This window comes from Babylonia areolata, chromosome 12 (assembly GCF_041734735.1).
Source record: "Babylonia areolata isolate BAREFJ2019XMU chromosome 12, ASM4173473v1, whole genome shotgun sequence".
NCBI classification, from domain to species: Eukaryota; Metazoa; Mollusca; class Gastropoda; order Neogastropoda; family Buccinidae; genus Babylonia; species Babylonia areolata.
The window spans coordinates 837,015-845,720 of NC_134887.1; positions in this window are offsets into that span (position 1 = coordinate 837,015).

Here is an 8,706-nt window from a genome sequence, read left to right on the forward strand (position 1 = left end):
GTTTCTGTGTGTATCCTGTTCTGATTTTGACAGTTTGTGCTTGTTTCTGTGTGTATCCTGTTCTGATTTTGACATTTTTGTTTATCCTGTTCTGATTTTGACATTTTGTGCTTGTTTCTGTGTTTATCCTGTTCTGATTTTGACATTTTGTTATCTGTTGTTTTGACTTCTGTGTTGTTTCTGTGTGATCCTGTTCTGATTTTGACATTTTGTGTTTGTTTCTGTGTGTTCCTTTTTCTGATTTTGACATTTGTGTTGTTTCTGTGTTATCCTGTTCTGATTTTGACATTTTGTGCTTGTTCTGTGTTATCTTTCTGATTTTGAATTTTTTGTTTATCTGTTCTATTTTGAATTTTGTGCTTGTTTCTGTGTGTATCTGTTTGATTTTGACTTGTGTTTGTTTCTGTGTTCTGTTTGATTTTGACATTTTTTCTGTGTGTTCCGTTATTTGACTTGCTGTTTTTTATCCTGTTGTTACTTTGTTTGTTTGTTGTGTCGTTGATTTTGTGTTGTTCTGTGTTTATCTTTTGTTTGTTTGTTTCTGTGTTATCTTTTGATTTGAATTTTGTATGTGTTTTGTGCCGTCCTATTTCAACGACTCCGAAGATCGGAACAGTTTTTTTTATCGTTTTTGTTTACTTTTGTAACAGTTTGACATTTCATATTCTTCATGTTTGTGTTTTTGTTGGAAAACTGATGGATGAATACTGCTCACCTGACCCTAATCGTCGTGTCAGCGACCATCTTCACCCTGCCTACGACACTGTCCGCCGTTTGGCACGTTTTTCACGTGCCCAGCTCTCTCGTACCGTCTGACCTCTGCTCTCGTTGTGCCACTGTCACCATGGCGAATGTCAATAACATTGTAGCGTTGCTGGCAACTATGTCATGGGTGAAGCAACACCCACTCCGCGATGACACGACTCTACGGCATCGTCAGACCAAAGACGAATTGAGGAACCAGAGCGGGCAGTCTTCACCGTTTGTGGGGCCCTGTCCCCCGTGATAGTCCTGTCTCCGATGTCAGCCCTGCTGTTGCTGTGACTGTCACTGACAACTTCAACATTCATGTTCAAGCTGACTCCTTTACTTCCCGTGACACTGTCCTCTCTGACACTTTTCCAAAATGTGGTGTATCTCCCGTGATTGGCTCTGGTCTGCTTTCTACCCCTTCCACACCTGCCTCAACTCCCGGACCTTTCTCTGCCTTCCCACCGTCCTCCACTGCTCAGTCACCATCGTCTCCTTCCGTTGCCTGTCTGTCTGACTCACCTGCTTCACCATTAGATTTCTCTCAGCCTGCCTCTGATCTCTTTCATGCCTGTCTGTCTGCCTCACCTGCTTCACCATTAGATTCCTCTCAGCCTGCCTCTGATCTCTTTCATGCCTGTCTGTCTGCCTCACCTGCTTCACCATTAGATTTCTCTCAGCCTGCCTCTGATCTCTTTCATGCCTGTCTGTCTGACTCACCTGCTTCACCATTAGATTTCTCTCAGCCTGCCTCTGATCTCTTTCATGCCTGTCTGTCTGCCTCACCTCCTTCACCATTAGATTCATCTCAGCCTGCCTCTGATCTCTTTCATGCCTGTCTGTCTGACTCACCTGCTTCACCATTAGATTCCTCTCAGCCTGCCTCTGATCTCTTTCATGCCTGTCTGTCTGACTCACCTGCTTCACCATTAGATTCCTCTCAGCTTAACTCTGATCTCTTTCATGCCTGTCTGTCTGCCTCACCTGCTTCACCATTAGATTCCTCTCAGCCTGCCTCTGATCTCTTTCATGCCTGCCTGTTCAATGCTCAGTCTGTCTGCCCTGATCAAAAGACTGATCATATTTCGGATTATATTTTTGAAAATAACTTTGATATCGTATTTCTCACCGAAACCTGGCTAAAATCACAAGGTCATGAACCCAAACTGAAACAACTGACCCCCCTGGATACAAAACCAAGTCACTTCCTTGACTGCCTCGTGGAGGTGGCATCACCATCGTGTATAGAGACATCTTGGAGTCCTCCCCTTCCTTCTCCCATAACCACGCCTTTCCACACGACACTTGAAATGATCGAAGTCACTCTCGATGTCCCCAGTCACTCAGTCATCTTCTGTTGTCTCTGTCGTCTTCCTCCTAGTCGTAAAAACAACCTAACGTCTTCTCTGTTTCACGATGAGTTCCGAACACTACTTGATCACTACAACCTTTGTTCTGGCAAACTTACCACCCTCGAAGATTTCAATTTTCATTTTGACAACCAAACCACCACTGATGTCAAACGCCTATGGCAGTCTCTGTCCAATCATTCTCTCTCTCAGCTCATCACAGAACCAACACATAGATCTGGCCATACGTTGGACTGGCTCATCACACGTGACTCTGATGCCATGACTGTGTCGGTGACTGTAACTGACGAACTTTCTTCTGGCCATTCTGCTGTTGTATTCTCGCTTAATATTTCAAAACCTACCAGAACCAAAAAATCCGTTACTCATCACAACCGAAAATCCATCAACATCAACATTTTTTCTTCTCAAGCTGCTGAACGTCTTTCCAAAATTTCTCCCTGTACCCACGTCTGTGCACATTACAACACTGTTTTCTCTCAACTGCTGGATGAACATGCACCTTCCCCCCACCCCCCACTTCCCGCACGCTGCCTGACAGGCCTTCCGCCCCGTGGTACACACAAGACATTCGACTTGCAAAACGCAAACGTCGCCAGTTGGAACGGCGATGGCAATCAACAAAATTGAAAGTCCACAATCAGATCTTCCGAAAACAAATAAATAAAGTCAAACATAGTATCTCATCATCTGAGACAAACTTCTTTTCTTCTCTAGTTCTTGATGCCACATCCACCAAATCTCTTTACTCTTATCATGTCAAATCTTCTCGGTACTGCCAAAAAGACTCCTCTTCATTCTGCCTACACTTTATCTGAACTCCCCAATGTCTTCTCCTCTTTCTTTTTTCACAAAGCCCAAAATATTCGTACCAGCTTGGACCAACCTGCTCATCCTGAACTCAGTTCAACAGCACTCCTCTCCATTCCTTTAACCATTGACTGAAACAGAAGTGAATGAAATCCTGAAAGAAAATTTAATGACAATACAATCCTGTGTACTTGATCCTATACCAGCCTCGGTCTTTTCCCAGTGTGTCTCACATCTTCTCCCCACTATCACCAAATTGTCAACTCATCCCTTCTCACTGGAACGTTTCCATCCACTTTCAAAACTGCAATCGTCCGGCCTCTTCTGATGAAACCCAACCTTGATGCAAACATTATGAAAAATTATCGACCAGTTTCTAACCCTCCTTTCCTGTCCAAATTCCTTGAAAAATCTGTCCTGAAGATTGTTTAAAAAATCTCCTTCACCATTTTCAGTCAGACATGTCAATCCTACTACTGTCAATTGCGACGCATCAGTTCTGTTGTCCACCGACGCAACATCTAGACTTGTCGTTTCTCTCATTCTCTCTCGCCTTGACTACTGTAACTCTCTATTGTCTGGTTTGCCTGCTTCATCCATTCAATCCCTTCAGCGCATACAAAACTCTGCTGCCTGACTCGTCCTCAGAAAGAAAAGATCTGAGCACATCACTCCTCTTTTGCAACATCTCCATTGGCTCCCTGTCTCACACGGAATAAAGTATAAGATCAGCACTCTGTGTTATAAATGTATTCACAAATCTGCCCCTTCCTATCTTTATGGGCTGCCTTCACCTCTACACTCCATCTCGCTCTCTACGATCGGCTTCGGATCCCCTCTGTTTACGCATATCCACATTCAAACACTCCACTGTTGGAGGCCGTTCTTTCTCTGTCTCTGGACCTTGCATTTGGAATGAACTTCCCCTTTCGCTTCGTCAGTCCGCACTCAGCTCTTTCAAGTCTTGCCTTAAAAAACCCACCTCTTCACAAGATAGCCTCCCTCCCCTGCCTCTTCCTTGTCTTCAGTTTCTTCAGTTTTAGAGTTATTCATGCGTGTAAATGACTGGCGTGAAAGCGCTTAGATTTGTCTCTGCACAAGATTCAGCGCTATATAAATATTATTATTATTATTATTATTATTATAAGAAGAAGAGTTTAAGTAAATATTCAGAATAAAAAGACTTGGGAGTTATCTTTGACGATGGTTTGAAATTTAATAGACACATTAATTTTGCAATACTAAACTTAAAGGTATAGTACTCTGGATTAAAGAACATGATCGTATATGGACATCGACACCGTGGCTTTTGTTAGATTATTTAAGACACTAGTAAGACCACACCTGAAATAGCCGTACCCGCTGTATGAAAAGAAAGCTGTTGCAGTTCAGAAAGTTCAAAGAAATACAACCAGGTTTGTTGCTGGAATGCGGGATAAATATACGAAGAAAGATTTAAATTGCTTACTTTGCCAGCTCAGTTTAAAATTTCGAAAAACTAGAGGTGATTTGATACAGACATATAAAATAGGTATACTTAATGACTTGTTGATAAATTAAACCAAGAAAAAACATTTCACTGACATAACAATTATGCCACCGACAAATATTCATTAAGTATTCAAGGACTACTATTCGGAAAAAAAAAAAAGGTTTCAGGAACAGAATTGCGCCTCACTGGAATATACTACCTTTGCACGTTGAGAAAGCTAACAGTGTCAACACTTTCAAAAATCTCCTTGAACAGGTGAAAAGTATCAGCAATTTGAAATTCCTATATGATGAATAACATCATCAAGGTGAATTATCATTATTACTATTGAGCAATCTGCGCTGACAACTCCATTGCCATCAGGACGACGCTACAGAACTTTTAAGTTGAAATCCAGAGCTATGAAGACTTTTATTCCACGTTCAATCCACCTTTTAAATTCTTGAGAACTGTGTGTGTGTGTGTGTGTGCGCGCGCGCACTCTCATGTGAGACGTGTGAAAGTCCGTGCATGATAGGCTGTACCTTGTTCTAGTTGTGGTGTGTGTGTGTGTGTGTGTGTGTGTGTGTGTGTGTGTGTGTGTGTGTGTGTTTACTGAGCTTAAAACGTGACAATTGGTTATAATGAATGTGCAATATGTAGGAAGAATAATGTGCAATATGCAGGATGAATGTACAATGAATATGTCTAATGCTAACGTCCATATTCTAAATATATTTCTGTTTAATAATTACGATGTAATAATTAATTGCAATGTTTTTAAAAGCGAATATGTGAAATGCTTTTATTTGAGAACATATGTTTATTACTCTTGTTTAATCAAGTTATCCGCGTGTGTGGGGTGGGGGGTGGGGGTGGGGGGGGGGTGCGGTGCGGGTGTGTGCTGATTATCTGGTTGTGGTTTTCCGCAATTCATCTTTATTCTTATCTTATCTGTCTATTATAATCAATGTGCAGTATAGTAGGCTATGTTTATAATTATATTCAAATAATGTTTCTTAATTCTTTCTGTTTTTACATTAAGAATACTAGTTATTACCTGCAGTGTGTGGATGTATGTATGAAACGATGTGTGTGATATTTTTTACATTTGTATCTTCGTAATATTTGTTGGGGCTGTTGTTGGCTTTTACAGTTATGGTCCCCATGTTGTTTACTTGTCTATGTTGTGATAATGCACCTGACCAAATTTCTCCAGTTGGAGATAATAAAGTTATTCTTATCTTATCTTATCTTATTTGATGTATTGTTAGACTGGAACGCTACAAAGCCGCGATCGAGGGTTACCAGTGAAACGCCCCAAGAACTGAACTGAACTATGCATACGCGCTCGCAGAGCTCTCATGAACATATGTACGGTCGCACAACAATACTGCCACCGATTTGCTGCAAGAGGGGTGGGTAAAGATCTCTGATGCCATAAACGTCACAAAAAAGAAAACAAAATAAAAGGGAAGCTACGAAGAAAGTCCATGCACGGACCTGTGCTGGTCAGGCTTCTGCTTAGCAGATGTGGTGTGGTGCATATGGATTTGTCCAAACTCAGTGACACCTCCTTGAGTAAAATGAATGAACTGAACTTTTAATGGTGTGCTCTCACATTGCCTCGAGAGAGGATCTGTGGTGGGGATCGAGATTTAAAAGCGTGGTTTCTCAAACAGTTCCAATGTACGGATGGAACCAGGAGAAATTTGCGTCAGGCAAACCGGAAAAGTGGCAGTGGTTTGCCGCGGCATTCCTCGTTCACTCGGCTCGGGACCAGTGACTTGTTTGAACCACGGCTTGAGCATTCCGGCACCCAGGATTTCGGATAAATTGGTGATCTCTTTTTAAGAGAGCATGCAGATCCTTAAGTGCGTGGCAAAGGATGTGACTCTTTCTCAAGGAAAATGTGACTGTCTTTCTCAAGGAAAGATGGATTGATTCTGCTGACAAATGCGTCGTCTCTCGGATCAGTCAGCCTACGGGACTGTCCAGAAGAATCGGTAGCGAGAAAGGAATTGTCTCACGGTGAACGTTCCTTTTCTTTTGTTGCACCCAATCTGGACTTCACTGTGACCACCCCCACACCTCCATCACGACCCCAACATCTCCATCACGACCCCAACATCTCCATCACGACCCCAACATCTCCATTCACGACCCCAACACCTCCATCACGACCCCAACATCTCCATCACGACCCCAACATCTCCATTCACGACCCCAACACCTCCATCACGACCCCAACATCTCCATCACGACCCCAACATCTCCATTCAAGAGAGCACTCAAAACGTATCTTTTCAAACTGTTAAACTTTTTCCATCCGTCTGCTTGCTGTGATCTGATCGCTCAATGTGCTCTTTGTGTTGGTTTGTGTTGGGTGTGATGAGGTGTTGGGTGTGATGAGGTGTTGGGTGTGATGAGGTGTTGGGTGTGATGAGGTGTTGGGTGTGATATGTTGGGTGTGATATGTTGGGTGTGATGAGGTGTTGGGTGTGATGAGGTGTTGGGTGTGATGAGGTGTTGGGTGTGATGAGGTGTTGGGTGTGATGAGATGTTGGGTGTGATATGTTGGGTGTGATGAGATGTAGGGTGTGATGAGGTGTTGGGTTTGATGAGGTGTTGGGTGTGGTGAGGTGTTGGGTGTGATGAGGTGTTGGGTGTGATGAGGTGTTGGGTGTGATGAGGTGTTGGGTGTGATGAGGTGTTGGGTGTGGTGAGGTGTTGGGTGTGATGAGGTGGGTGTGATGAGGTCTTGGGTGTGGTGGGGTGTTGGGTGTGATGAGGTGTTGGGTGTGATGAGGTAGTGTTGGGTGTGATGAGGTCGTGGGTGTGATGAGGTGGTGTTGGGTGTGATGAGGTGGTGTTGGGTGCGATGAGGTGTTGGGTGTGATGAGATGTTTGGTGTGATGAGATGTTTGGTGAAATGAGGTGGTGTTGGGTGTGATGAGGTGGTGGATGTGATGAGGTGGTGGGTGTGATGAGGTCGTGGGTGTGATGAGATGTTTGGTGTGATGAGGTGGTGTTGGGTGTGATGAGATGGTGTTGGGAGTGATGAGGTGTTGGATGGGGTGTTGAGTGTGGTTTTTGTGATGAGGTGTTGGGTGTGATGAGGTGTTGAGTGTGGTTTTTGTGATGAGGGGTGTGATGAGGTGTTGAGTGTGGTTTTTCTGATGAGGTGTTGGGTGTGATGAGGTGTTGGGTGCGGTTTTTGTGATGATGTAATTATTGGGTGCGGTTTTTGTGATGATGTAATTATTGGGTGTGATGAGGTGTTGGGTGTGGTTTTTGTGATGATGTAATTATGGGGTGTGGTTTTTGTGATGATGTAATTATTGGGTGTGATGAGGTGTTGGGTGTGGTTTTTGTGAAGATGTAATTATTGGGTGTGGTTTTTGTGATGATATAATTATTGGGTGTGGTGAGGTGTTGGGTGTGGTTTTTGTGATGTAATTATTGTGTTTTTTGTGATGCCTGGATCCTTGGTGTGTTCTTTGGCTATGGTGGGTGTGGTGTAATTATTTTGCTGTAATTAGGCCCTGTGTGGTTCGAGACTGTGATATTGTATGTGCTGATTTTTTTGTACATACTTTTATGCCAGTTATTCTGAAATATGTATATCTTATTGCAAAGCTTGGTGTGAAATATGTATATCTTATTGCAAAGCGCGGTGTGAAATATGTATATTTTATTGCAAAGCGCGGTGTGAAATATGCGAAATATGTATATCTTATTGCAAAGTGCGGTGTGAAATATGTATATCTTATTGCAAAGCCTGGTGTGAAATATGTATATCTTATTGCAAAGCGCGGTGTGAAATATGTATATCTTATTGCAAAACATGGTGTGAAATGTGTATATCTTATTGCAAAGCGTGGTGTGAAATGTGTATATCTTATTGCAAAGCGCAATGTGAAATATGTATATCTTATTGCAAAGCGCGGTGTGAAATATGTATATCTTATTGCAAAGCGTGGTGTGAAATTTGTGAAATATGTATATCTTATTGCAAAGCGCGGTGTGAAATATGTAAAATATGTATATCTTATTGCAAAGCGTGGTGTGAAATATGTATATCTTATTGCAAAGCGTGGTGTGAAATATGTATATCTTATTGCAATGCGTGGTGTGAAATATGTATATCTTATTGCAAAGCATGGTGTGAAATATGTATATCTTATTGCAAAGCGTGGTGTGAAATATGTGAAATATGTATATCTTATTGCAAAGCGTGGTGTGAAATATGTGAAATATGTATATCTTATTGCAAAGCGTGGTGTGAAATATGTGAAATATGTA